Source organism: Dromaius novaehollandiae, chromosome 3 (assembly GCF_036370855.1).
Source record: "Dromaius novaehollandiae isolate bDroNov1 chromosome 3, bDroNov1.hap1, whole genome shotgun sequence".
In the NCBI taxonomy this organism is placed as follows: domain Eukaryota; kingdom Metazoa; phylum Chordata; class Aves; order Casuariiformes; family Dromaiidae; genus Dromaius; species Dromaius novaehollandiae.
The window spans coordinates 126,831,965-126,859,719 of record NC_088100.1 but is presented as its reverse complement, the minus strand read 5'-3'; the positions used below and the strand labels follow the sequence as shown (position 1 = coordinate 126,859,719).

Genomic DNA, 27,755 nt, shown 5'->3' with positions numbered 1-27,755 from the left:
TTAAAGCATTCCCAGTTTGCTTTGCCAGAAGAAGCTAAAAAAAGTTTTCCAGATCAGCCCACTAATTGAGCATCAATATAAAATGCAGATGGCAGAGCTAGTCAGCGTGCTCCAGCCCTGCCAACTTGCCCATCAGATTGCTCATTCGTATTTTGGAGCCCCTGGCACCAGCAGGAGATTGATCCAACTGATTCCTGGAGTCACCCATCAGCTATAGCAACAACAATAAAAAGCATCAACAAGGACGGAGGCAGGACAAGACCAGCACAAGATGAGCCTCGATACAACAACTTAGCTTAGCTCAGCAATTTCAGCAGTGACAACTGTGGTGAGATGAGATTTGAGGAACCTCTACAAGGGCTTGTACGAGCGGTGCAACGGCATTCAGGACAGGGAAACCCCAACGTGATCTGCGTGAGCCACGCGGCACTCAATGCACCTGACTATCCTTCTGCTCTTTCAGTGTTTTTGGAAAGACCCCTGAGGCATTTCTCTGCCTCGTGACTCCCCTTCCATTTTTAATGCTTGGCTTTGGAAGCAGCTGCTCAAAACCAGCAATATCTCTCTACTCTCTGAGTAGCCCTGTTATAAGCAAGCAGATCGTACAGCAGATGAAGGATTCCCTCAGTGTGATTAAAGGATCTTTTTAAAAGCATTTCTTCCTTAACTGGCAATTCAGAGCTACCTTTCTTCTCAGGTGCACAGTGCCATGGCTACCATAACTACACTGAGGTATTTTTCCTCCCAGAAGTTCCTCTCCTGCAGGTTCCCCTTTGTCCTCACTCAAACATTTTCATATTATTTCTGTTTTCACAAAGCTCAAAACTCAGCTACTAGACAAACTTCTCTTCTTACTCCAGTATTCTCGAGTGTCGTATGATCTTGTTTTTCAAGGCAGGAACAAAGTCAAGTCATACCAATTCCACCCACCACAGCCAGAGCAAAATGCTTCCCGTCAGGAGTCACCGGGGAAGGGACCAAGGTGCTCGAAACAGTACCCAGACAGGATACGTACACCGCATCCCACCTCTGCTCCAGTCTCAGATTGTGTAGGCAGCAGGCTATGTCAAAATCCATTTCAATAATACTTTAACCGTCTCAGCAGCCTCTCATTTAGTAGATTCAATCATTTCTTGCTGATGGAAGGCAGAAATCACAGCTAAAAGATGCCACTTACAGTACATTTCTCCCATGACCGTAATGTTTTATCACTTACAGTCTTTTGGACAAGATTTCATATCTACCTCAATGTGTCATGAAAAGGGAAAACAAACATGAGGCAGCAGCAGCAGCAGCTTTGTCACGTCTTTACTAAATTCATTAATCAATGTTTATGCCGTTAGTGAAGCAACAACTCAGGGCAGCAAAGGCCCAGAAAGCTTCCTGCAGCTCTGCTTCCTTTTTCCAACGTAAATAATTTGCCTGCACTTCATACTGCCAGAAGACATATCTACTATTCAATTATTCAACAGACTTGAGCACAATTAATATTTTATGAGGCCAGCATAAAACCAAGTTAATTAGTTTGTGTCAGATTATCAGTCTAATCCAGGAACTTCAGGCAGATGGGTCAGATTAACAATACTTCATGTCTTTCTCAGAAAAATCCAATACATTTAAAGGTCTTGATCCTATGCAATTGAAAAGTGTGGGAATGCTGTCATTAAATTGAATGAGAATGGTTTCAAACAATAAAACCAATCCAAACTTTGTTGCAGTAGGAAAGAAGTCTATCTAATCAAAATAATTTAAAATGTTTCACATGTTCTTTTTCCTAAAAAAAAAAAAAGTTTTTGAAAATGTAATTTATAGCAGAAAACATTAATTTTTAGAGTGCTCTGGGGCTATATATATTTCTGGATGGATAAGTAGATTACTGGAACTAATTTTGTTTCCCTGCACATTCTGCACTCTAAATTGAGGAGGAGGGAGAACGGGTGGGTTTCTGCAGCAAGAAGCATTCATTCAGGGAATGCCCTCTGCTGTGTTTATGGCAACATCAGCTAATGACTATTCATTACATTAAGTGAACATCTTTACAACTAGCTCCCCAGGTCTGCTGAAAGGAGCAACAACAAAGCCATTAGGAAGAGTCTGAAAATCATGCAAGTATACCCGCTCTGGAAAGGCCGGAATCGGTTAGCCTTTCCAGATAGCCCAGCTCTCACGGAGAAAGGCCCTGGTTGCCAGAGGTGTTGAGCATCTACAATTCAGTCAATGACATCTCTGCTGTGTGACATCTCTGTCACAAGACTGAGAACAGATTTTTGCAAAACTATTAACCCCCCCCCCCCATATATTCACTTTTCAAAGGTTGTTCTACTCATTACCATGTTATATCTACAATTTCCATGAACATAAATCATGTGGTCAAAGACAAAGGAGAGGTGTTTTAAAGGACTTGCCATCCATTTTTCATTGCAAGAAACGTACAAGAACTCCCTATTTACCACGCATAGAGACCGTAGATGACTTACTCTATGAGCAGAGGCACTGAAAACTTGCAAGAAAGTACCAGATTCCCATTACTGCCTGGAAGGTTTTTCATGCTCCGATTTGGATAAGCAGTTAAACTACTGAATAGAAATTATGGCCATGGATTTTTCTACTAGCACCTAAGGCAAAAGCAATCATGGATGATCCACAGTGTCTCCAGCTCTCAGCCTGACTCTTTTGATGACTACTTTTGATTCTACTTGCTCACATTATTGGAAGTCTCAAGGGACATTATTTACTCCTATTTCATTAATTGCACCTGGATTCCTATCATCCTCATAGATTAGGTAAATCAAACAATAACTGACCAAAACTCAAAGGCTGGTGGTCATGAAAGAACAGCCATTTCTGAACAGAATGCTTAAGCAGCGTTTATATTGTTAATTGACATAAATGAAAACAAGACCAAAATGCCTGAGGTACAGCCACATCTTTCAGAAGGGAAACAAAACGTGGATCTCCCCACCTTTACCTCTGGGTGATACTGCATGAAAAGGAACGGATGCCTGATGACAGCCACCTACACCCTGTACTTTCTGCAAGTGCATAATTGACCTGCAGACGCAAAACACTAAAATCAGTCAGGGCACCTGTAGGGATTCTGTGATTTACCTTGCTGCGAGACAGGGAGTAGAGGGCAACTGGGTAACCACTGAGGGTGCGATTACCCTGCATGAAAAGGGATTTAATGACCTTGCAATGCCCTCTCTTTGATAGCCACTTGCGCTGCGTGATCAACAGTATGAAGCTGCATACCACACCATACAGCTAATAAACAGTTTTTCTAGGAAATGTCTTTCTGAGCACCAAGAGACTATAGATTTCCACAAATACAGCTGACCTTTACATGACACTTAATTCTCAGGTGGTATCCAAAAATGACGGACCCATCTGTAAAATCCTTCTTTCATCAAATTAAATGCTTGACAGCATCCAGCAGATTTAGCTTTCGAGTAAGCAGAGATATAGCAACTTTCCCTGTTTTCAACAGTATGAATTTTGAAGGTGAATACTCTGATTAATTATCTCTTTTCTGAAACCATTGCCATTTTTAAGATAGAGCGTTAGCTATCTAATCTGGAATATGCCTCTAAAGTAAGGATTAAAAAAAATCAGAATTGAATAGATGCTTTATTTGAGATCAAAAGATAGGCAGGTGTCAAAATTCATCTTTGATAACCTACCATCCATCAGCTTTGAGTCTCTTTTGAAAGTTTACATATTTTCTTCCAATGCTACAGTAATGATGTTTTTGCACAACATATCATGCTAGAGTTTTTATTCTCCTGTAAAAGTGATTTTCATTCTTGTATCTAAATCAGTATCGAAGCTTAACTTAAGCTTCATATTTTTGATAAAGTAAATATAAAAGGTACAACTGGCAAAACCATACACATTCTTATTTTAAACTCCCCACCAATTACTAGTAAAGACAACACATACCTGATTAAGAAGTGCTATGCTTTTGTATACAAACTTTACTCTTAATGGGTTGTTCTCTCAGAATAAAATTACCTCATTAGCATAGTGGAATGAGTCTGGGTAAATTAATGGCACCTATTTTGTCAGTAAAGCTAAAGCACTATTACATACTTCTCTAGGAAGATTTAAGTAAGATTTAAATCAATTCACAACACATCCTCTCTGATATAAGAAGGGGGAAGAAAACTGGTACATCTGGTGCGAGCTGACCTTCCCTTTGGGACACAAAACTATTGATCACGTTCTCTCCCAGCATCTGTTAGCTGTCACAGTAAATACAACTAAATATTTGGTATGCTGTAATTCTCATTTGTCATGCTTTCTTGCAGGCCTTTCCAAATTCCAGTATTTATCCTTTACAATATCTATCCCCGTTGTCCAGCTGGACAACAACAGCTGGACTTCAGTAATCACGAAGAAAGTTCACTTTACATTCCTTGCTCAACTCAGACCTCTGATATTTCTCTAACGAAGAGACGACAAACTCCTCTCTTCTTCATCACCTGATTTCTTTACCATCCATAGGGCATTGACCTGCTCAACACTCAAATTCACAGGTGCTAAACCAACAAACTCTAATTAAACCATTTACTATGTATATACCTAACAACTCAGTCATTTAATAAACTAAGTATTTTAATACAGAAAAAGAGTTGTTAATAACGTGGTAGGTGAATACCTGTATACGGTTCAGATGATGCCTCTCCATAGTTCTAAAATAAACTTAGTATCGCAGATCCAGAGGATCTTTAATATAAATTGTGTTTCACTAACCAATTCAATGACGTGTGAATTATGCATATCAGACTAGGTACTGCTTCTGATTAATACATATCTTTTAGCTGTTTTCCAGACAAACACAGATCATACTCCAGGTGACTTATTCATTACTGGCCAACAACACTCATGCCGAGCTTTCTATCTTCTCTACGCACACCAAAGATTGAGTCCCATCCTAAGTATCCATGGCACCGAGAGACCATAACCTCCTTTTCCTCATGTAAATCAATGCAATTCTCAGTATTTGGTAACTATTTCTTTCTACCAATCACCCAGTCCTGAAGAGACTGACTATCCACCTGTATTTTCCCTCTGCCAGCCACTTACCATCACCAGTAAGGATTGTGCTGGCTGCTGCTTTCTTTCACTACCATTTCTGAAAGACTTTTGGGGGCAATTTTGAAGTCATTCACATTACTGTGGGAAATTGAGTCAATAGGAGGAAGGATCAGGATTTGGTCAGCACTTCTGAAAGAGTCATTAGCCATTCTAAAGAGCCAGAGCTGAGAAAAGTCCAAACACTTGTTTTCAAAAAAAAAAAAAAAAAAAAAAAAAAAAAATAACGTAATCACAAAAGTATTTTGCCTATGTGACATACACTTGCATGGGAGTTTTAATGAAACCTTTATACAATTTTGACTAAAGCTGGCTACACAATTACTTTTATAGGTGAGCTGCTGAAGATTTGTGACTAAAAAACTCCAAACGACTCCCTCCAGCAAGACCCCAGCCTTGAAAACGTCTTTACAAATTTGCAGAAGGTCTATTATTTGGTGTCCCCATGCTCCAGAAATGTTGCAAGCTGAAAAGCAGACTCTGCACAGCTAAACCCACCAGCCCATGGGTGACATTTTGGCAGGGCCCCAGTCTGCATTTCTGTAAACACTGCAGCAAAGGAGGAAAGGACTATCTCAGTAGGTGACATAGGCAATCTTCCAAAACACGCTGACTGCCACAGGGTGACCTCTGACTAACACACCATAACCTTCTCTTAAAAATAGCTGTTATTCAACAGCTTTGTTCCATTTCAAGATGAACTTTCCAAGAGATTTACCTACAGAGAAAATCTGAAGGTTGAAAGCAGCAAGACTTTAAGATATAAATTCTAATTTCCAAATATGCTAAGATGCCCCCTTCATATTTCAGTAGGACCTTAAATCTCAGATAGGTTTCTGAATGACTGCTCGTGAAGTACGGCTCCACTTAGTAGGAATAAGGATATGACACTGAGTGATCTGCAAGTCAAAAACTGTCAGACTTCGCAGGAGATTTTTTCTGAATCTTCCACTTAAGTTACTTTAATAGTCAGAGCTACGGAGACATTAAATATAGCCTTAGAGCGCTAGAGCAAACTTCATTTGGTACTACTGCCTGCACAGGCCAGTTAAACGTTTTTCTGTCATTCTTTCTCTTTTTCCATACCTCTCAGATACTCAGAGCACTATGAGACCCTGACCAGCATTACTGCTTCTATCACCGCAAAGTGCTGAAGGCTTTTACACTTCTTTTGAAGGACATGAGAAGCAGAATTCATCCTTTGACAAAAGGTCTCCATCGCCCTGACGAGGGCTTGCCCAGCTTCCCATTCTTTTCAGGAGCAAACACAGACCCTGAAGAAGTGGGTTAAAATTGCTCTCACTGGAGAGGGATTGGGAGTAAGTAATTTTGGCCCAAAGCCAGCTGGTTTTATCCGTCTGGCCAGTACAACGCAGTGACTGTAAGCTTACTATATGTGGTGTAATTAATTTTCTTGTATTTTATATAAAGGGCCACCCTTCCTTGCTCTCCGCTTTTGCGGGGAAAAGGGTTGAGAACTCAGCACATTTGGAGCACACCGCAAAACGCCTCTTGGATACTCAGCAAAACACTCTTGGGACTTTTGAGGTCCACTTTGAACATGGCGAAGGAGCAGTCCCTGACCCAGGAAAGCACTTAAACATGGGCTTTACTCTGTGGCAGTGATCCTAGTAGTCTGGTTTTAATGATCTAATAGTTTACTACTAAAACCCACCTATTTGTGAGTTTGCAAAAAATGTGGGGGGTGCCTTAGGAATCTGGGTTTTGCTTTGCAAAGGTTTGGGGAGTTTTGCCCTTTCTCTGATTTCAGAGGTCAGAAGAAGCAGAGAAGCAACATTGCTTCTGGACTGAAAAAGAGGACAGTCAGCTCTGCAAACAGAACTTTCAATGTTCTCGTTCCTGCTTAAAAGCAGTTTTCAAAGGCAGCTGAAAGCCTGGAAAAAGCTGGCTTTGTATAAAACATTAAGGCTTTATTCTCAATCACCAACTTGAGTTTTTGACAGGAGAGGGAGAGGGCGGGATAGCAGCCCCAAAGCTATCTCTGTGATAAACAAGTGGGAAACTCCTCGGGACAGCTGACTCTCTGTTTAAGTGGAAACACAGGCTCGACTGTAAACTCTGGGGATCCTGATCAAAGCAGGTCACCCGCCTTCGCAAAACAGACCATCTGATCTCCATTTGGTATCAACAACAGATGAGCTGATGGACTAGCCGCAAGTCTGACATAATAAAGGCAAAAAGCTTTCAGCCTACAATAAACTTACCTTGAGGCTACAGGAATGCCTTCTTTGAATGTTCTCAGGCATTACTTGATCTGTCTCACCCAATTAATACTAATACACTACTCAGCTAATACAAGGACTTCAAGGATTTGTTACCCATCATCATGACAGCAATGAAGCATACGGCACAAGGTAAGAGTCATAAGGGTTTTTTTTACCACCTTCAGTGAAGCCAAATTCTAATATTATGCTATTTTATTATCTGGAAAGCTCATAAATTCTTCTCCAGCATCCTGTGGTGCAAAGCTTCTTAAAACTACTATTTAAAAATTTTTATAAATTCAGCTGTCATTCACTCGCAATGTCTTTTTGTCTTTAGCAAACAAGCAGGTTTTTATGTATGCACACATCTATATATATGTTCAAAAGCATGGTTTAGGAGTTGCAGTATTTGCCCATTTGGGGCAATTTCATTCTTGAAAGAAAAAGATCTGTATTTCTGCTGTATGAGAGTACGGGAAGCTTTCAGATTTCTTCCAGAAATGTGTATGAGCTAGCAGTCCTGGCTACATCAGCATGAAGGTTCATTTACCTTGATGAAAGCCAGGGCACAGGAGTCTAGGCAGAGCCTCCGTACACTCCCAGGGCTAAATAGCTCCTCTAAGGCTTTTATCTACATTGAACTCCCACCGGGAGTGTCAACATACCTTGATCTCTTTGTACTCTATTCCCCATCTATAAAATGGGGATATTAGTCAATGCCAAGTAAGAGCTCTGTAATATATTAGAGTGTCAGGTTCTCCAGTCACGTGAGCCACATAAATTCCTAAGTACCATTGCATAAAAAAGCTAACTTCTGATCCTAATATGAAAAGTTTTTGGCTTTAATTCAGTGTTATATTTTAATATCTCTTTTTAAAAATGCAAAAACTCTCTCTTGTCCAGAACCTGAACAAAAATAATCTCCTGCGAGAGCTGCAATCACAGCCTAGTAATTACTGCTTCTTTTAATGTGCTGATTTTAAAAGGTGCACTTACAGAGAGAGAAAATATGTGATCTCTGGTGTTTGGCTATACCATTAACTAAAAAAATAACAATAATAAGTCCAAAAATGTATTTTATGGGCAGAGAGCAACATCTTCCACAAAATCAGTCTTATTATTTTGCATATCTCTAGATGCTGGAGCCTCTCTGTCACAAACACTCTTACAACCAGTTAACCTTTGGTTTCAACAGACAGCCCATGCCTGACATTTAATTAGTGACCCAATTAAATCTTTTTCTGTTCTCAGCTTTTTTTGTCATTTAGAAGCAAAGGAAAAAAATATCAGCACAGGCTTACATGAGAAAGAAATTACAACTGCCATCATTAGCTGTTGGAATAGTCATTCTGCCAGTATAACGAAATAGGGACTTTGACCATTTCCCTAAAATTGGGATGTTTGTCTCAGATCCATTTCTGGGGGTTCTTTCTGTAGTTTTCTGGGAATTAAGCAATTGTAAAGAAGAAGTATCAACGTACTGCATATTGGCTATAGTGACATTAGCAGTATTAATACTTGATTTGCTCACCAGGGTGTGGATAAAGAGATGTCCATACGGACGATAAGCTGTTATGAATAGATAATGAGTACCTAAATCTGGACCTGCAGAGTTCTGTTTCCTCTTTTGTAGTTTACTGACCCTGCAAAGATTTTACCGTTATCTAGATGTATGTCTTGAAGCTTTTATGGCATCTGCTCAGGGTGCTTTCACTATGCCTGTACGGCACAGTAGACTGATAGTCTTGCATACCTGCAACAGCATTAAGCCTTGTTCCCAGCCAAGAAGAGCAAGGTTTTTGTCCAACTGCCTCCCCTTTTTAGATGCTTCTCCCCAGTGTCTCTTTTTTTCTGGGAGGATGCTAAGGTAGAGGGAAATTCTTCTGAAAAAGTTGCAGCTTTTATGTGCTCCCCAGGCGGTGGTCTGCTGCCTGCCCCAGTAAGTCAGTTGGTTGAGGGGCCATGTCCCATGGTGGCCTTGTGATGGTCGTGGGAACTGCTCCATGCAAACGTACAAACTGAAGCCTAACCTCCAGAAGTCTCCCCAAAATCGTCACCGTTCTTGTATCCTCTTTGTATCCCATGCCCTTTCTTCAGATCTCATCGTATTCCTGGTGTTACAGCGGTACCAAAGTGGAGCAGGTGTCGAGGTTGGCCAAGAACTGAACTCTTCCCTCTCCTCAGGCCGACGGAGGTGAGCTGCAGTCACACCAGTTCAACTCAACACTTCCACTTACAAAATCCAGCGGGCTACGTTGCGTAATTGCACTCTGAGCGCACATCAGGAGGGTTCCCGTGAGAGTTAAAGCAGATTTGCTAATGTTCTGTTAAATCCCACCTTGAATAACTGCACACAAGCATCCCATGCGACAAGCCCAGCTAAGGGCCACTGAAATCAAGCATTTCTGTGTTTCCAGCAGGGATAGCAGACTGGAGAGTGATGATAACCTTTAGCAGAGAGGAAATCAAGGCAGAAAATCTTTGTATCCAAAACATTAAATTCAGGTGTTCTGCTTATGCCGTCGCATTTCATTTAGAAATCAAAGAGAATTTTCATTTTTAAAAATCACTAATTACAGAATTGCTGACAGAAATGTCATCAGTAAAAGTTTGTGCTAAGGATATCTTATAAGAAGATCTGTTTATAGATGTACAAAAACTATTTATCTTTCTTGTAAATCAATTTGAAAGTGACTAACAGCACATAATTTTCTATTTTTACTAATTACAACTAAAGAGCAATATTAGGGTGAGACAGTTATAAATAAAGCTTGCTGAGCAGCATGTTGTCATTATTTTATAAAGCTTAAGTTATGCCAAGTTAATAGACAGAACTTAGAGCATGCGGAAAAAAACAGATTTTTTTAACCCTTGCTGTGCTAGTAGCTGTAGTCCGTTGCTATTTCGTTAAAAAAATCTGTGGTACATCAATATTTACATCACTCTTTTGATGGCAGCCCAGAAGTTAACAAACATCTGGAATCTGCCTTTTTAAAGATCATGAACACGTTCAAACCACTTTTATCTTGGAAGCGATTCGGAGTATCTGCTCTACTGTGGTATAAAACCAAAGGAGCTGTCACATACAGTAACTGAACGGTTTGAAGGGAAAAATATTTCCAGCTGTAACATACAACAGTTTCCATATAATTCAGAGTACATTTAGTAAATGATCTTCTGCATGAGAAAGGGGCTAAGCTGTATCACAGAACTAAAAGACTGCCAATGGATATACACTAAAACCAGAATTTTTAATTTATTATCGGGGATTTGACCAGTGGGTAATTCCAAGCTCTGTCCTCCAATTACTGAACTAATTATTTCTCCTTTCTATATCAGGAGCGGTAACAAACTTTTGGGAGGAAGCATTTTGATTTGTTTTCTGCTGCTCATACAGCCTGTAGGTAGCATGCTGTGGGCAGGTTCCAGCAGGTAAAAGGCTAGCTGACGGTAAATTCGCAAAACTACATGAGTTAGTAAGATCTGCTGGAAGAACAACGATCCAGCACTGAAATGGGTTGCACGAGAGAGAAACACGTGCAAACATGCAGCGCTGGAGATCCCTTGCATGGCAGCCCAGTGAAGTCCGGGCTGTTGAACCTCCACGTGGTTAAACATTGCGGCCTTTCTTTTTCCAGAGCTCCAGGGAACGCAGGTTCACCTTCTCCTCCCATGCGGATTTACAAGCTGCCATCCGGTTGCAAAACCAGTCAATGAAGCTGGGGTATGAGAAGGTGCTTCTTCACTCAGTGTGACTCCTTGGCAGGGCGGTAGCCAGGTATTCGGCAATTTGCTAAGGAAATTGTTGTTCTGCTTCTTCCCCCCCCCCCCCCCCCCCCCTTTACGGGGCTTGTCTTCCATTTTCTTTGTTTTGTATTTTAGGACATAAGAACAAATGCACTGCAATGAACTAGAACTGTACATAAATTGATGCATGGTTTCTAGCTGAATGCCCAGGTAAGACTCATACCGCCAGAAGAACAGGGTCTGCTTTGTTTTCCCAACATTGAGGAACACAACTTCTGCAACAAAACTCTCTAGCTTCCCTACTAACTGAGTCTGAATAAAACAGAGACCTGAAACCAACCTACTGTATCCTCCTGGATTACAACATGCACATGTTTTGCCCCAAATATTTTGGAATTACTTACTGTAGGCTTATATCCTATATGGCACTATGAGATGCGGCAGCCTCCTTCCACACAGTTCTCAAGATATGAAGTAGAGATTCTCAGAAAGTGTTTCATCGTCCTGACCCAATATTGGCTAACAGATGCTTTTGAGCTTGCCCTCAAAGGACAAAGACCATTAATTTGTAGAGTTTCCAGAAAGAAAACTCCGCACCACCTCCTGAGAGGTTGTTGCACTACGGTTTCTTTGTAGTCCACTTCCCTCTCCCACGCTGTGGGAACATCCCGGCTGCAAGAGTCCTAATACATCCTGTTTCACTGGATTATGTCATATTTCTGGTTATTGATTTTCTGCTTTTTGAAGTTGATGAAATAGGTCTATCTGCTATGCTAAACAGCTTTTTTTCCTAATACTCTGCCTCGCTGAGGAAAATAACGAGTTATTTTGTCACTAAAGACTACCTCATAATATTCTTTAATACCATTCACTCTGTGTTTTCTCCCATTCTGTATCTTCATTATATGCTAAATTATTCCATTTATCTGTCTTTTTCCTTCTTTTTACAGACTTTCCCCCCCTTGATTTGCCACATTCTTTTCTTTCATGGTTCCTTCCTCCCTTCAAATTTCTTTTTTCCTGCAGACGCAGAAATTCCCATTGTTCCTTTGTGCTCATCACTCAGGCTCTCACATCTGCTCAGTGACACACATCTGCCAGGCCCGGTCCTGCCCTCCTCCCCAGTGCTGCTGTCCAAATTCTCCTCCCTTTCTCATAAATACTTCCCGCAGATTAACCTAGCTCATTTATAAATCAAACTCCCAGAGGAGAGATGTCTTCAGTACAAAGCTAAGGCTTCTATTATCCGCGTTAAATAATTCCTCCTTAACTATCCCTACCTGCAAACGGGCCGGCCAACCGACAGCAATATTGATAGCTTCCCAAAACAAGCATGGTCCATATTGAGCTTTGAGTTATACACTTCCAGACTCTCCTTGTCTTGTGCTTCCAGCACCCCGAAAATACAGCCACTGATCTCCCAGCATGTGACTTGCTCCTCCTCTTCCTCACCGCAGGGCTGCTTGCTCCCTCCACGAGGACAGGCAGGAGAAGGGCAGGCGGTCAACCCCGCCGCGGGGAGCTCGGCACTGCCGGCACTTCTGGGCTCCGCAGCCTCGCAGAGGAGGCTACGAAACCTCCACCAGCATCGGCCGTGTCTGGGGAATGTCCTTCCCCGGCAGACGTGCCAGACAAGCTGCAAAGCCCGCTGAAGCAAGGACGATCCTGAGAAAGCTGGGGTTCATGTCCCTTAGTCATCAAAACCACCGTGCACCTTCCGAGGGGACTTTTGCACTCATTAAGAAAGAAGCAGCACTGGTATTGCTCATTTGGTATGGTACATATGGTACAGAGAGGAACTATTACCTCCAGCTTACCTGAAAGCAGCATTTTTTTACCCTTCCTTCCTCAGTATAGGTATTAGCCTAATCTCTCAAACAGGAGCCCTTTTTTTGGGCAAGCACAAGAAGAATTGACCTAGCAATGATGTTCCAGCGTGCTTGAGGCTGGCTTAGCTTTGCAGAGAGATGGCCCCTTCCCACCGGTACACCAACACTTCAAAGAGCAGTAAATCTGCCTACATAGTTCAGGGATGCCTGCATGTTTTAATTTCAAATAAGAGCTTGAAATGGTCCACACTCTTGTTCCAAAAGTCTTCTAAAGAAGAATGAAAATTATCTTTATAAGGTGATTTGTTTTCATTTCATTTTATAATAACAAGAAGTAATTTTAATCTATGCATGAAATTAAATTTCCCTGACAGAGCAATGAAAAAGAAATAGTTAATCTTCTTTAAAAATGCTCCCATTTCTTGCTGGCCTGATTTCTAAATGCAGCTTGTACCAGAAATACATTTCAATGTTTGAAGGAAAAAAAACCCAAACCCCAACTTACTAAAGCATAACTGCATATCTGAGCATCCCACATTCAAAAATATGTTGATCAAAATCCGGAGGTTTCATAAAGCATCAGAAATGCTATCACCATAATCCAATTGTCCTATTTTGATTAGTGGTGTCCCAGTCACCTACTGTATGAACATCCGCTGTCCTATTTAGGCACAGAAAGCAGCCTCTCTCCCCCCAGGGCCCAGCTGGCTAACAGGGGCTGTAGTGCCGAAACCCGTGACTCCATTTTACAACTCTGAAAAACATTTTGCCCACCCATAGCGGTGGTCAGCTTTCTCCCTTTCCTTCCTAATTATCCTGAAGATCCCAACAGCAAAGCAAGGGCCTTCTGTGCTAATGAGCTATTTGCTACTGGATGCTCTTCCTCCTCCTAAAGTCATAACCTGCTAAAGTCATGATGTCGCAGGGAAACAATTACGCTGCCACAAATGGAGATGTTGGATCATTTCCAATTTGGAATAATTTACAGGTACTATGGAACTTCAAATTAAATGCCTAAAATAAGGATAGAAATGAAAATAAAGGAATACCCAACATGAATAGAAAGAATACAAGATATAACCAGCACGTGGCTACACTGCAGCTCTTTAGGTTAGCTGTGCACCTATGTACCATTCACCATTAATACAGAAAACCAGGCAAGATAACAATGAGGAAAATTAATCTGGTAGAAAAATCTGAAGGCTTTGCATTAAAATAGCAATTTCTAGGCATATGCTTGTAAAGATCCATCAGAAAAAAATTATACCACTTTAAGGCAGACGGTGCCAAAAGACACTGAATATTAGTGCCTTTTGGGAAATAACTTGATATATAACTTGTCAGATGTCACAATCAATAAGATATCTTCTATTTTAACATGTTACACACTAGTGTTTACAAATGTAATCTTTTGCTGTCTCTCTGGAAAAAGACTCAAAGATAGCATTACACAGTAACACAGAAACCAGTATAAACCAGGTCTTCTGACCCCGCTGAAACGAGAACACCGTCAAAAGTACCCTTCGAAAGAAAAAAAATTGCAACATGCAAGTCCACCCACAAAATAAACACTCTAATGTCTTATTGTCTTTGAAAGGAACAAGAAGTAGGCATATATACAGCTAATGAAAGAATTGCTCAATTCATCCAAGCAGGAGCGCTGTTAAAACCCTTGATAGAATGTGCAGATACTCATTAAACGTCGCAAGTAGCTCACAGGCAAATGGGCATAACTTTCTCCCATGGGGATATGCAGCAGATGATCAAAGACAAGCAATAAGGAATAAAACTGGCTAATATGACAGTCAAGGCTGGGAGGATTTGCTGCGATAAGAAATGGTTCTCGGCGTTCTGGCAAGTGTATTGTTGTCAGACGTTGGGAGTACTCCATTTACAGTTTCACTGCTCTTTTTTTTGTTTCAAGAATTAGCACATCAGAAGATGAAGCCTGGAGCTTTGTGGTTTTTGCTTATGAGCTAATCAAAAGCACGTGGTTCTATACATTTTGATTTAGAGAATAAAGAAAAAAAAATTCTACTCATCCTTCAAATTTCTTGCATCCCTGAAAACACTTACAGCTTTCCCCAGCTGTGGTAACTGCATAAGCTCTGATCAGGTAAACAAAGAATGCACAATGGTGAGCAGTAAATTACGAATGCAATTTCACAATTAATATCACAGACTATCCTATTACAATATATTTAATACTGTATTAAAATTCTATTACTTTTATTACATGATATACAAGGGAGGGACTTTGCAGAGGTAAAGATGCACTGCGACTAGGAACTAAAGGCAAAGTAAGAGAAAATGGAAAAAAACCAGCGATTATCGGAGCTGAGAGTATCAGAAGGTTTTTTTTAACTGTGTTAGGAACAAAACGAGTCATAGAAATTTTACTTGTTGATTAGTAAGTGAAAATGATGCAGTTGCCAATACTAACGTAAAAACGTACAAGAGTTCAATAATTTTCTCTCTTTGTATCTGGAAAATAAGCCAGAGGATGCATTCATATTCAATGATGAGATTTATCTTTCATTCTAAAACTAACTAAGGGTGATGCTAAAGAGAAGCTTCTGAAGTTAGACATTTTTAAAGCAGCAGGTCTGCATAAGCCAACACTTTCAAAGAGTATTTGTCAAGGAGCAATTTTTACCATCAATGTCAATTTTGAATAACTCTTTGAACACTATGGAAATTCAAGAGGACTGGAAGAAAGTAAACATGCTAATATAGCAAAAAGAGTGCTTAGTGACGTAAGTAGTTACAGGGCTGCCACCTGAAATCAATCTTGGGCAAAATTATGGAACAAGCAATATAGCCTTTTTAAGTAAGCAATTAAAGAAGGACTCTACCAATCAACAATGTTTATGATCTTGTCAATCTAACTCAAGCTATGTGTTGATGACATTACATGTTGCAGAGTTAGTAAAGTTAAGGGTGCTGAAATGATAAACTTTCCTAAGTATGCAATTCCGTTCTGTGCAATATTTTGTTTAAGAAATAAGAACACTACAAATGCAGTGTAATGCATTACACATATGAAAGATCAGTGAACTGACAGGTTTTAAAATTGAATTGGATGTGTTCCAAGCAGAGACCATAAAGGACCAAGTCTTTACTGCTACTGAACATCAAATCCATAAATCTAAAAATGAAGAATGAAGACCATATTTAAAGAGTAAGGACTTTACTCTAGAAAGAGGTATGTGAAAAGGACATGTCCATCATCATGGTGAAGGGTGCTGGGGAGCTAGTCAATGCCACCTCCATGTTGTCTTTGAAAACTTAGGGCAATCACGGCCACCTCCAAGAAGGGAGAGGAGGAGGATATGAGGAAGAATAGGCCAGTCAGCTCACCTCAGTTCCTGGGAAAATTATGGAGCAAATCCTCCAGAGCCATCCCCCAGCACATGAAGGTGACTGGGAGAAACCAGCAGGAATGCACCATGGGCTAATCGTGCCTGACTAACCCGGCTGCTTTCTATGGGGAGATGACTCAGTGGACCAGCGGATGTTGCTCACCATTTTAGCAAACCTTTGCTCAATCACCCATAGTATCGTATAGCCAAATTCTTGAGATACAGTTTGGAAAATGGTCTATAAGGCGGAATCTTCATCCTTGGAGATTTTCAAAACTCAACTGGACATGGCCCTGAGCAACCTGACCCTGCTTTTGAGTAGGGAGATTGGACCAGATGCCTCCAGAGCTCCCTTCCAATCTGAATTATTCTTTGATTCTGAATCTATAATCAACCAAACATGAGCTCCTAATGCGACATTAGGATTCTTTAACCTTACAGATTAAGGAAAATGGATGAAGAAGGAAATTAGATAAATTCAGGCTAGAAATAAGGTGCAAACATTAACAGCAAGGTAATTGAAACTTCAGTGACATTACCAATGATGGATTTCCTAGTTGCTTAAAAAAATAAAAAAAATTAAGATGTATTCCAGTTCAAAATTAAATTAAGAAATTAAAGTCAGAGTATTTCTATATCTTGTCTTTTTCAGGAAGCCTATGAGTTGATCACAATCCTCTTCTCTGGCCTTATAATCTATGCATCTCTGACAAGAAAACAAGACTGCTTCTTCCCCTTCTAATTCTTAGGAGGCTTATGCTCCACTATCCCAGCGATGGAAGAAAGAAAGAATAAGGAAAGGTGAAACAACTGCAGTGCAAATAAACCAAGAGTAATGTTCCGACATTGAAAAATCCAAACATTGCAAGTAGTCCCGGCAGAGCAGTCAATCACTGCTCCAGGATGCCATCAGGAGTATAAAGCTGGGTAAACTGTAAGAAACTCTAGAATTGCAAGTATCACTTGGGGAGAAATTCTGACAAAGAGAAGTGATAGACACATCATGTTCTGAATATACAGCGTTACTTCTTTAATGTTTATGTGCCCACAGTGTTCCGTAAACAAATGCTTTTGTGCATTAAGAGACATAATAAAGATTCTTACTCCTTCACAAGATCTCATTTTTTGTGGAAATATCTTTCGCTATAAACGTTTGATGTACACATCTGCTAGAGCTACAAGAAAGTTATAAACTTTTTGTTTTTGAAAAATGACGAGTATTAACACCTGCAAAACATGCATAACATAGTCAAGAAGTAAAACTGTTAACAAACCACCTGTTAAGTTCCTATGCACCTGAAATTAAAAGATTTACAGCTTTCCTTTTGTAAATCTCTCCATTAAAAACAATATCGTGAAAATTTTGTTTCTATTTGTGTAAAATCTCTTTGTCTTTTAGCAACATCTATGATGTTAGTCTGTGCACTGAATTCTTTGCATGCAGTTTTCAAAGTAAAATTAATTGTAATCAGGGATAGTCTCATGGGCGATTTGAAGATCTTAATCTATATCTTCACAAAGGGGCTTCTTTTTCTTTTTAAATTAAAAACAGAACTGACACCAGCATTACTTACCATAATTATGTCCTTTTATTTATGCATAGGCTACATTTTTATATCACTGAACTTATCCAGTATGTAATTTACTTCCTGTGGCCAAGAAAGCCCCCTCATAAGATTCTGGTGACTTTCCAAATAATGAAAATGAAGCTCAGTGGATTTAATGCATAATGGCTAAAACTCCAAGATATTGCCAGATTTTCAGAAAATATAAATTAGCAGAGTTCCACGAAAGCTGATGCCACTCTGCCAGTTCACCTCTATTTGGATCTGACCTCTTGTACATTCAACACTTAAGAAAGCACAGTTTCCATTTTAAATATAGTTAAAGACTCCACTCTCATTTACATTTCTCTTTTATCCTCTCTCTATTATCGGATCATCCTTTCATCTCTGACCACCCACACAGCTCGACAGTTTGTGTTCCTACAGAACAGGCATCCTGTAATGTCCACAACATATAGAGGTTTTACCGTCTGCACTTCTGTTACCGCTTCCTTCCTAAGGACTTCTCTAATGTCGCTCTCTGACAATAGGCCAAATGTTTTTTCTACCATGGAGGAAAAAAAAAAAAAGGAGCGGGGAGGAGCACAAAAACAATATCCCAAACCCTTCCCCTCTCTTTCTAAATAAAACTCTGAGATAACTTTCCGGGAACAAGCGGTTGCATTGGCAAACTGAAGAGGTGGTGACCCCAAAGCAAGGGTGGAATGGTGGCCCAGAGATGGAAACATCTAAAATGCCACAGAGAAAAACACATATGCAATTATGCTCTGGGTCCTCACAAGAGCACGTATGAGCACAGCTGATGACAACTCTCAAAATGCACAGAGCTCGATCCAAGCAGAATTTTGTGCAGAAAAACACTGCCAAAATTACAAATATAGAAACACATTTACCTCCTTTTTGTGCATTTGCTTTGTGTTTGTTTTCTAGCATACTTGTAGGCCAGCAAAAATACCAAGCCAACATATAACAAATTTTAAAGAGGTAGAGAGCAGCTTCTATGTATCTGTTTCAGATTGTCATGACTATCATGTAGAATAAACAACAGTTACTGTTTGGTTACAGTTACTGAACTAGTGGGTTATAAGTCTGACAGTGATTTTACACCATTTTGGTGCAAGGATATAAAATGCAAAAGCAAAAAATGCAGTAAGAGAAGAGCTTGTAAATACCTTAGCAGCAATAAAAATGAAGGAAAGGAAAGTCTTTACTTATAAATACTAAAGCAATAGATAAATGGAGATGACTGATGCATTCATGGCCTTTTTGCTTCGCTCTTCACAGAAATGTTTCATTATGAACAGACCCTTAACATAATTAAATTCAACAACAAAGGAATGGGATGAAAAAAATGAGAAAGAATTATTTAAATATACTTAGGTGAAAGAATTATCAACGGAGCCTGATGAAATTACTCCAGAGAGTCCAGGGGAATATTGACCATTCTCCTCAAGAACTCATGGATGATGAGAGAAATCCTGAAGGATTAGTAGGAAGCAAGGGAGGGAAGAACAGAAAGGGAATGAGTTAGGAAATTACACAGCAATAAAACAAACCGGAAAGATTCTAGTCTAGAAAAACTACTTAACAATTCCTACGCAAACATCTACAGGAGAACAAAGGGCCTAAAGATGGCCGGAATGGATTTGCTAACAACAAATGCTGTTAAAGCAACCCAGTTTCCTACAGCGGGCCAAAGAGAAAGCATCGGATGGGATCTATCTTGACTTCAGTAATGCTCTTGACATATTCCACTTGACAGTCTCCTAGCAAACTGCAGGAATGTAGGTTAACACAAACTCCCTACAGAATGGGTGCAGGACTAACTGAGCGCTGCATTCCAGGAACGATTATCCGTGATTTACGGCCAAAGACCACAGATGTCTCCACACGGGTGTTGGTGGCTCCGTTCCGGGTTCTGACCCCCGATCATGGACTCCATCGATGGGGGAATAAATACACACACGAAACTGGCTGGCAACCAAAGCTCAGCGGAAGGGAAATGACTTTGGAGGGTGGGATTAGAAAGCAAATCTTGCTAAATTGGAGAAGCAATCTGGAAACAGCAAGGCCAAGTGCTTCACCTATGATACAGAAGTCAGAAATACAAATGGGCAGCGCCAGACTACCAAAACGGGATTTGAGGCGTTTATCATGCATATAGAATAAGTAAAAAAAGCAATGGGATGCACTGTTTGTCACAAAGGATGAAAAGTGTTATTCTAGGAATGAAGTAACAGGAGTGTCATGTGCAATACCCTGGAGTAGTTACGCCGTTCAACACGAAGTCTCAGGTGGAGTGCAAAAAAGATATAGGCAAAGTGGGCAGAATCCAGAGAAGGACACAGAGGGAAACTTTGGAAATGGTGCTTTTAGAAAGGCTGAGAGAATTGTATGTGTTCAGGCAAGAAAAAGACAACTGAGGAGGATGTTCCAGCAACATGTTCAAACATGGTTGAGTGGACGGTGATCAACTGCTCCCCACATGGTCAGGGGACATGAGCTAAAACCAGCCAAATCTGCAGCAACGTAGCTTTTAGTTATGTATTAGATCAGATTTATCATTATCATTAGATCAAAAATACATTTTATTGCATTGCGGCACGTATAAGCCTTCAATAACTGTGAACAGTGTTTGAACATGCACTGACCATTTCCCCTGACGTGATCACAGTAAGAGACAACAGTGCCAACACGCTGAGGTGCATGCTTTAACAGCGGGCCTTGGAACAGCTCCATCTAATCTGGAACAACGAATCCCAAACTGGTTTTCTCGTCCCTTCATACTAAAGGGAAACTCAGACCGGGGTCTCACGCTTAAGCTCCATTTCTGCAGACAAGCTCGGTAGGGCTCCACGTTTACTAACCCTGAGGTTTCTGCTGGAAGCACTGTCAAAAAGAGAGACTGCTAAGTTTGAGCTTATTCCATACTCCAGTGCGACAATCACATTAACCAGAAAAAACACCTGACAACAGCTAAACATCAACAGGGCTGATAAAAAGCAAAAATCTGAAAAGAAGATGTGGGGCTGACAGTGTTAACATGTGGCACCTTCTGCACCAACTGGATGTTTGACTTTTTTCAGCTTGAATCGCACGTTCAGCCAGCAAAATCTGCGCACAGACCTCAGCATACCTCCCAAGGGCGAGACCTGCTAACTATGCCCGCTTGCGTAAAAAGCAGTGATATAAAGCAACGGTTATTTCTGCTCCAAACTTTCTAGGCTTTGGGTTTTTTTAAGGTTCCAGAATGAGGAAGCTAAAACGAGCACATGTCTAAAGCAAGTACACAAATAGGATCTCTCCAGCAGTAATTTATATCATACCAATCTTCTGCAAGGGAAGTAAACAAAATACAAAGCGCTATTTTAGCACACATGCAGCCTGTAGGGTTTGTTTGTGAAACATTCTGGATGAGATCTTCAATACCAGATGCATAAGTTACGCCAGAATAAAAAAATAAAGTGCAAACCAGATTGCACTGCGTGTAGTTGTCCCTTTGAGGCACAAAGCAGACTCCTTCTCTCGCAGCGACCTGTCCTCAGCGTGCCACTGCCCGCTTCGCACAACCACCAGGGCACCAGTCCAGAAACACGCACGTACCTGTGCTTCATCCCATCAGCTTTGCATTTTCATGTATTTTCCTAGTGAGCTTGAAAACGTACATGCTTCAATCTAAATATATGCTGCCATAGAAAAATAGGCCTAAGAATAAAATGCAAAAAAAAAAAAAAACAAAAAACAAAAAAAAACCAGCAATGATAGAAAAGATAAATACTTATTTTGTATTTCAAAAAGAAGAGCAATGGAATTAGCTCTTACCTTGTTCTTCCAACAAGAAAAATTGTGTTCAAAAGATCTTCACCATCAAACTATCAATCCTCACAGTAGTTTGTGAGACAGGTGAGTATCCCATCTCTTTTTGTGGAAGGAAGCAGAGATAGATGAAGGTCCGGACTGCAAGCACGCACTCCCTGGAGCTGTCGCATTGTTTCAGTATTAATTCTGCGAAATCGCTGTTCCAATATGGAAGTAGAGGTTCACAGGTGGGCTTTAAATGATTCTCTTAAGTTCACAGTGCAAATCATTATCAGAAATCCAATTTAATCACAGGAGTTCCCAGGGGTTTTTTACACGCTCAGTCCATTACAGTAAGCTGCGACTAGGAACAATGACAAGGTAATAAAGTGGCTCCCGAAAAACTTATTGAATGTGCTTTTTGTATTACCAATACACGCAGAGATGACTGAGTTCTTCAAAATAATCATGCCATTCTACGGACTGCTTTACACAGAAAGGGTCAAAACCACTTCAGCTCTTTAGCTTTTATGTCCATAAACAATTTGAAGCAAAAAGTTTCTTCCTGGTATTATGGTTTATCTGGGACAGGGCTACACAGAATGAGTATCAGGTCTGTAAAAATCAACGGTGCAGAAAATAACGTCATGCATGAGGGGTACATGTTGAAAATACAAGAGGAAAGGGCTGGTTCACAGAAACCACATCCTATGAGTGCCCTATATATAATCCAGTTGAAAGAAAGATTGGGCTAAAACCAAGGCCAAATTGCAGCAGATGTGAAAAAGCACAAGAGGACCTTTCTAGCCCAAAGAAAGTTCAGACACTTGGTGCTGGCATTTAAATAAGATGCAATGGTTCTTTCTGAGCCAGAAAGCCCTGAAGAGGTTATACATTAAAAACCAAACCATCCCACCATACAGAGGAGGAATCGCTCCACACGGATACAAGGTTTGGAGACACACAAACCTCTTTATGACCCCAAACCTCTCTGCTTCCACCGGTGGGAGCAGCCCTTCCTTTGCCTCACCCCTTAGCTAATGCCACCTGCACATTAATTTCACCTAATTACACTCTGGGCTGTGTTCAAAAACCCAGAGCTTGGGCAACCAGGTGAAGTAATGGTTCCTGGGAGCCACCTGAATTCCAGAGCGTGTGTGTATGTATACATATATCTTTCTTCTGCTAGGAAACCTGCTCGTACTTTGGAAGTAGCTCTTTGCAACATCACCACAGCTGAGAAAGTGGCTTTCATCAGTCTGTGTTACATTGCACATGCAAACAAAGCTGCCAACAATTTACTCCATTTGCATGCCTTACAAAAATGTAGTTTAAAATAATTAGCTATCAAGTTATTTTAAGAAATTATCACCACAACTCAGGCACACTGTTGCTGAAGTAGTCAGCACAATATGTCATTGCCAGGTTTCTAGGTATTTTAAATTAGGCCTGCTCTCTACAGGAAAGCTAGCAGCAAATGAGTTAGGACAGTCGTTTACAACATGCTATTTCACACCAATCTCAGCACGGCTATTTTCTGTCCCCATCAGGAGTATCTTTCACAGATGCAGCTTAATGCGCTGGAGAACATGTCAAGCATTGGAAATACCTGAATCTACATAGGTAAGAGCATTGCAGGAGCTGAGTATTCACCACAGCTCATTTTAGGCACCTGAAGGCTCCTTTGGCAACCCGTGCGGAGCAAGAGCGGAGTAGGATGCTCCAATGGAGAGAAGCAGCCGTGGTGGGTGCCTGCTCCCCTTCACTCCGCAGCAGAGCCTCCCACCCGCTAAGAAAGGAGCCGAGGCAAGACGGTCCCCCCGCGAGGCACTGCGGAGTCACTAGCAATCTATGAATTCCCATTGCCTAGCTTACCTTCTTCACACCCTTGAGCAGACCAGCACGTTAGAAGAAAACAGCCCTCAGAGAAATAAAGGTCCCTCACTGGGGTCCTCACGAGGAATTTTCCCAGTGACCACCATCTTATTTATCTCATGCTGTCTCAGCTGTGCGGTGTATACCCCAGCTAAAGACACCTGTAATGTTTAAGTCTTGCACTAAAAGCTGTGAAACAGGGATCCCAGGTGTTACCAGTTCTTAAACCCTGGGTAGCAGATTGCCCCAAACCATTTGAACAATCCACTCCCAAGTTATTTACGCACTAAAACAAGCTAGGGCTGTTGTGAACAATTATAATACAAAATTACTCTCCAAGAAGCTCTGCATTTTATGATAAATGCTAAAAGGAGATTAAGTATCTATGCTGAAGTATCACTTTTGCCTGGAAAAACCATGGAGAAAACTTCATCTATTCATGCCATTCTAACTAATATTTATGCACGTTATTCACGCAAATTGCATACTGGTTTCCAAGACAAGAAAAACTGGTGACTTGTAAATCTTACACAAGCTAGCATTTGAAATATTTGGAATAAGCTTCATTAATAACAGTTTTATTATTACACTCTGAAAGAGGCCAATTATCATCCCCTCTGAAAGAGGCCAATTACCATCCCCTCTGGTCACTTTTAGAAGGAAGGCTGCACTAGGTTAGCAACAGGGCATCAGAAGATGGCAAGAAAGCTCTGACTTATGGCTTTAAATATGTTGGCCATGCCAGAGCTTGCAAACTTTAATGCCCTTCATTTTAGATGTGTGTATTACAAAAGAATGAGGTCTTTTAAAAACCTACCTAGACACAAGCAGTGGTAAGCCCTCCGCTACAGCCTGCCGTAACACAGACAGAAAAGGCTACAGAAGAAAGGTTTCTGACAGTAAAATATGGTGAGTAAATTCCTCAGCGTATCGTTTACAGTAACTCAAACCTGTCATGGCCAGTGGAGTCCCAGGAGGAATTAATGAGGTGTCAGTCCTTGGGACGGCCAACAGTAAATGTCAGAGAGACATTTGCAGATACTCACCAATTTGTCTCAGGTGAAGCAGACAGCGTATGGGCAGGTGGCTGAGTGCAGGCAACTCGGTGCTGTGTTGCTCCTAGCAACCCAGTACAGCTCTATCTATATGTTCCTGAATCCTGTCCCGCATGAATAACGGAGATTTAGTCAATAAATTTTTACGAATCTCAGTGTTGCGCTGCACGCGGTGCAGCTGAATCTTGTGTTGCGCCCTAGCCCACACCGCACGATGCTGCAATAGCTACTGGCAATGCCACGCTGATAAACTAACACGCTTCTCGTGGCTAAAATGTCAGCCCCCCAAATGGACAACCATGTCCTCTGTCATTAATGACGCAGAATGAAATTTCATTAATTGTCCCTATTGCATCCTCTGATTGCTCCCTTCCCCCCCCACCAGACAAAACTCTTTTATAGCAACTGCAGATTTTCTGTTTGTTTTAGACTTTTCCGTATTCACTGATCTTTATTTAAAACAAAGTAAAGGGGTCATTTTCAGTCATTATACCGTGGAAACCTCAGGGTTGGAAACACTAGCTGAAAACATTACTTTGGTAATATAAATCATTGCCGTAACTTACTGCAAATTGTTCTCCCTCTCCTCCCTTTCTTCAAGCTGCAGTTAATCCTCCACACCGTTTCCTATCTCCATTCCTCTGTTTCTGCCCTAAGGACAAATCTTTCAATCTGTCTCTAATCAACCGTCATCAAACTACTTCTCTTGGATGTTTTGTACCAAACTGTCCCCTACCTAAAATGATTTCATCAAAAAATGCTTTCCCAACACTCCATTAACATGAATCTCTGTTTCTCTATTTTTTATTATATAGGTCCAAGCTAAACTATGACACTTGGTTGTCTCTGTTATTCCCCAAAATGCTAAGCCAGGCCACTTCAAAGCAAAGAAATTCTAGGGTTTTGTTACTTCATCTCAAAAATCTCTGCTGGTGGCAGAAATGGTGGCAGGCACCCACATTTGAGAAAATTGGGGGAAAAACACAAACAGTGCAAATCTAGGGAGCACGCTAAGTGATGATGAACTGAGACCAAAAGGGCCTTCACTAAGCTCCTCAAATCGCTCAGCAGCCCCACTGATCTTTTGTCCACCAAAGTTAGCAGCCAATTGCTTAAGGTAAAGGATGAACGCTACATCAGTTTTACAAACGTCCTCCTGTCATCTAAATGACAGCAGCTCCAGCGCGGTTTCGCTGCCCTCAATCTGCGAAGTCTATCAACAGGCACTGTTTCCAGACCATGGGCCTTTAGTAAGTTCATCCCAAATGACATTTTTCTCATGTTTTTTCAGATTCTCAAAAATTATGAAGCGACCTTAAGCTGTAGAGTATTTTCCATATAAACTGCTTTACAGAATTCATACAGTCCAGTGACCAATACATAGCACTGTATAATTTACTGAAAGCAGTAGAAAGGCACACAGCCATAGCATGCCATTGATTTTAAAAATGAACCCCCAATTGGAGTCAATAATGAAATATGCCTAAAAATCAATGACACGCCTGCTGCATGGTAACAAAATCACTAAGATGAAGAGAATCCATTAAAACTTTGATACTTAGACACTCCCAAGTCACTAACATCGCTGTTTCTGGAATTCATCTTGGCCACGTCATGAAAACGTATCTGACTCAACCTGCGGCACTATTAATATTTCAACTCTCCAAAAAAAAAAAAAAAAAAAGAAAAAAGAAAAAAAAAGACTTAAGCAAATTATTCCAAAAAGCTGCAGCCTTAGAGAGGCAGAGGATGAGTTGCCTCAAAGTGCCTCAAGGCCACTATTTACACTTATAAACAAAACTCTTGTTGCAACGTTAAAACGCAAGGGCAGCAAATGTCTACGACGACGTCTCAGGATAAGACTGTTGACTGAATAAAATTAGATGCAGCTCTCGCTGTCTAATCATCCATTTTTGATTTCATCATAACAAAAATTCAAAGCGATCTTCCGTCCTCCCCTAGGAGGTTGTTAGTACAAATCGCTGGCATTATACTGAAATGACATACAAAAATCTTGTCATCGCAGCTGAGATAAAACCAGGTCCTGGCAACACCATCTGCGGGAAAGCAGCCCTGAAAGACACTGAGTATTAGCCAAAACTAGGGATGAAGTGCTTAGTTCTCATATAACGTCCCCGTCCTTAGAAAGGGAAATAATCTTTAGTTTCAGGCTCTCCAGCTGTCAGGGATGAAAGTCAGATAAGATGGACTACCAGCTTGGTCCAGATGGCAATCTCTGTGTTCCTACACAGTTTTTTGGAACTTCACTGAAAATATGCATTGTTTTCTTGTTGGTAAAAACACAGGTAAAAAGCACAGCCTAATAGCAATTCACTGTACACGAGCGCACAGCAACTGTTAATTACCATTACCTTTGCTTTTTCCAAGTGCAATCAGTTTCAGAAAGAGCCACATTTGATTATCTAGGGGTTTGTCCTTAAAATTTAAATACCACCACCCAAGTCCCCACCCAGAAAAGCAAGAAAAGTTGATAACTTCCCTTGGGTGTCCTTTACAGATAATACTCCTTTACTCAACAGCAGGGTTTTGTTACCCAACTGCAGCGTTTAAAACAAAGGGAGCTCTGCTGGTAGGTGGGAAAGGAAGATCCCTCAGGAAAAAGTTGGGAAATTAGTGATTTTAATTGGTGATTTTAATTCCAACACAACAGATGCAAGTTTTTCTGCAGACATCATGTTCCTAATGGGGAACCAGGCCACCGAAAATCGCCACCACCATGGCACAAGAGGCCACGTGGCTGCAACAGCTTCTGCCCGCGCTGCTTTGGAAGACAGAGCCTGTATTCTGCAGCACATCTCTACGTATGCCCAGCTACCTGCTGCCTGGTCTTCCTTTCACAACTTTAAACTCACAGAAAAGGGTGGTTTCCCTCAGCAGTTTACCACGAAGCAATGCAGCAGGAAATAAAGGACTACGCCTCCCCAATTTATCTCATTCGACGGCTTACATGTACGCATCACAAGCATCCAAAAGCACGCATACAAAATGCAACAATTCAACAAAAACAACAATTCCGACGCTGTTTCGAGAAACCCTGAAAAACGTGCTAAAATTCATGCTCTGTGACTAACAGCGTGCATAAAGCTAAGCAGTGTTGAAGCGTTAGTGAAAGAGCAAGGCGCAGAGCTAGGCACAAAAAGGCTCCCGTCCGCCTCCTCTTCCAGACAGCAGCCGCATCTACCGG

At 40.9% G+C, this 27,755-nt stretch overlaps 1 protein-coding gene and 1 long non-coding RNA gene across 8 annotated transcripts in view; one reads left to right on the top strand and one right to left on the bottom strand.

The window, feature by feature from the left end:
- The window catches only part of MACROD2 (mono-ADP ribosylhydrolase 2), an 858,592-nt gene that overhangs the window by 136,014 nt on the left and 694,823 nt on the right, over positions 1-27,755 (bottom strand). The window lies entirely within an intron of this gene.
- LOC112989394 (uncharacterized) lies at positions 7,116-17,371 on the top strand. 4 transcript variants are annotated; one of them, XR_010388664.1, is made up of 5 exons: positions 7,121-7,469; positions 9,417-9,513; positions 10,958-11,097; positions 11,202-11,276; positions 16,910-17,371. It is a non-coding gene; the product is annotated as an uncharacterized LOC112989394 (long non-coding RNA). The 4 variants fall into 4 exon arrangements; XR_010388665.1 differs by lacking the exon at positions 16,910-17,371 and having other exon boundaries at positions 7,116-7,469; positions 10,659-11,097; positions 11,202-11,405; XR_010388666.1 differs by lacking the exon at positions 11,202-11,276 and having other exon boundaries at positions 7,122-7,469.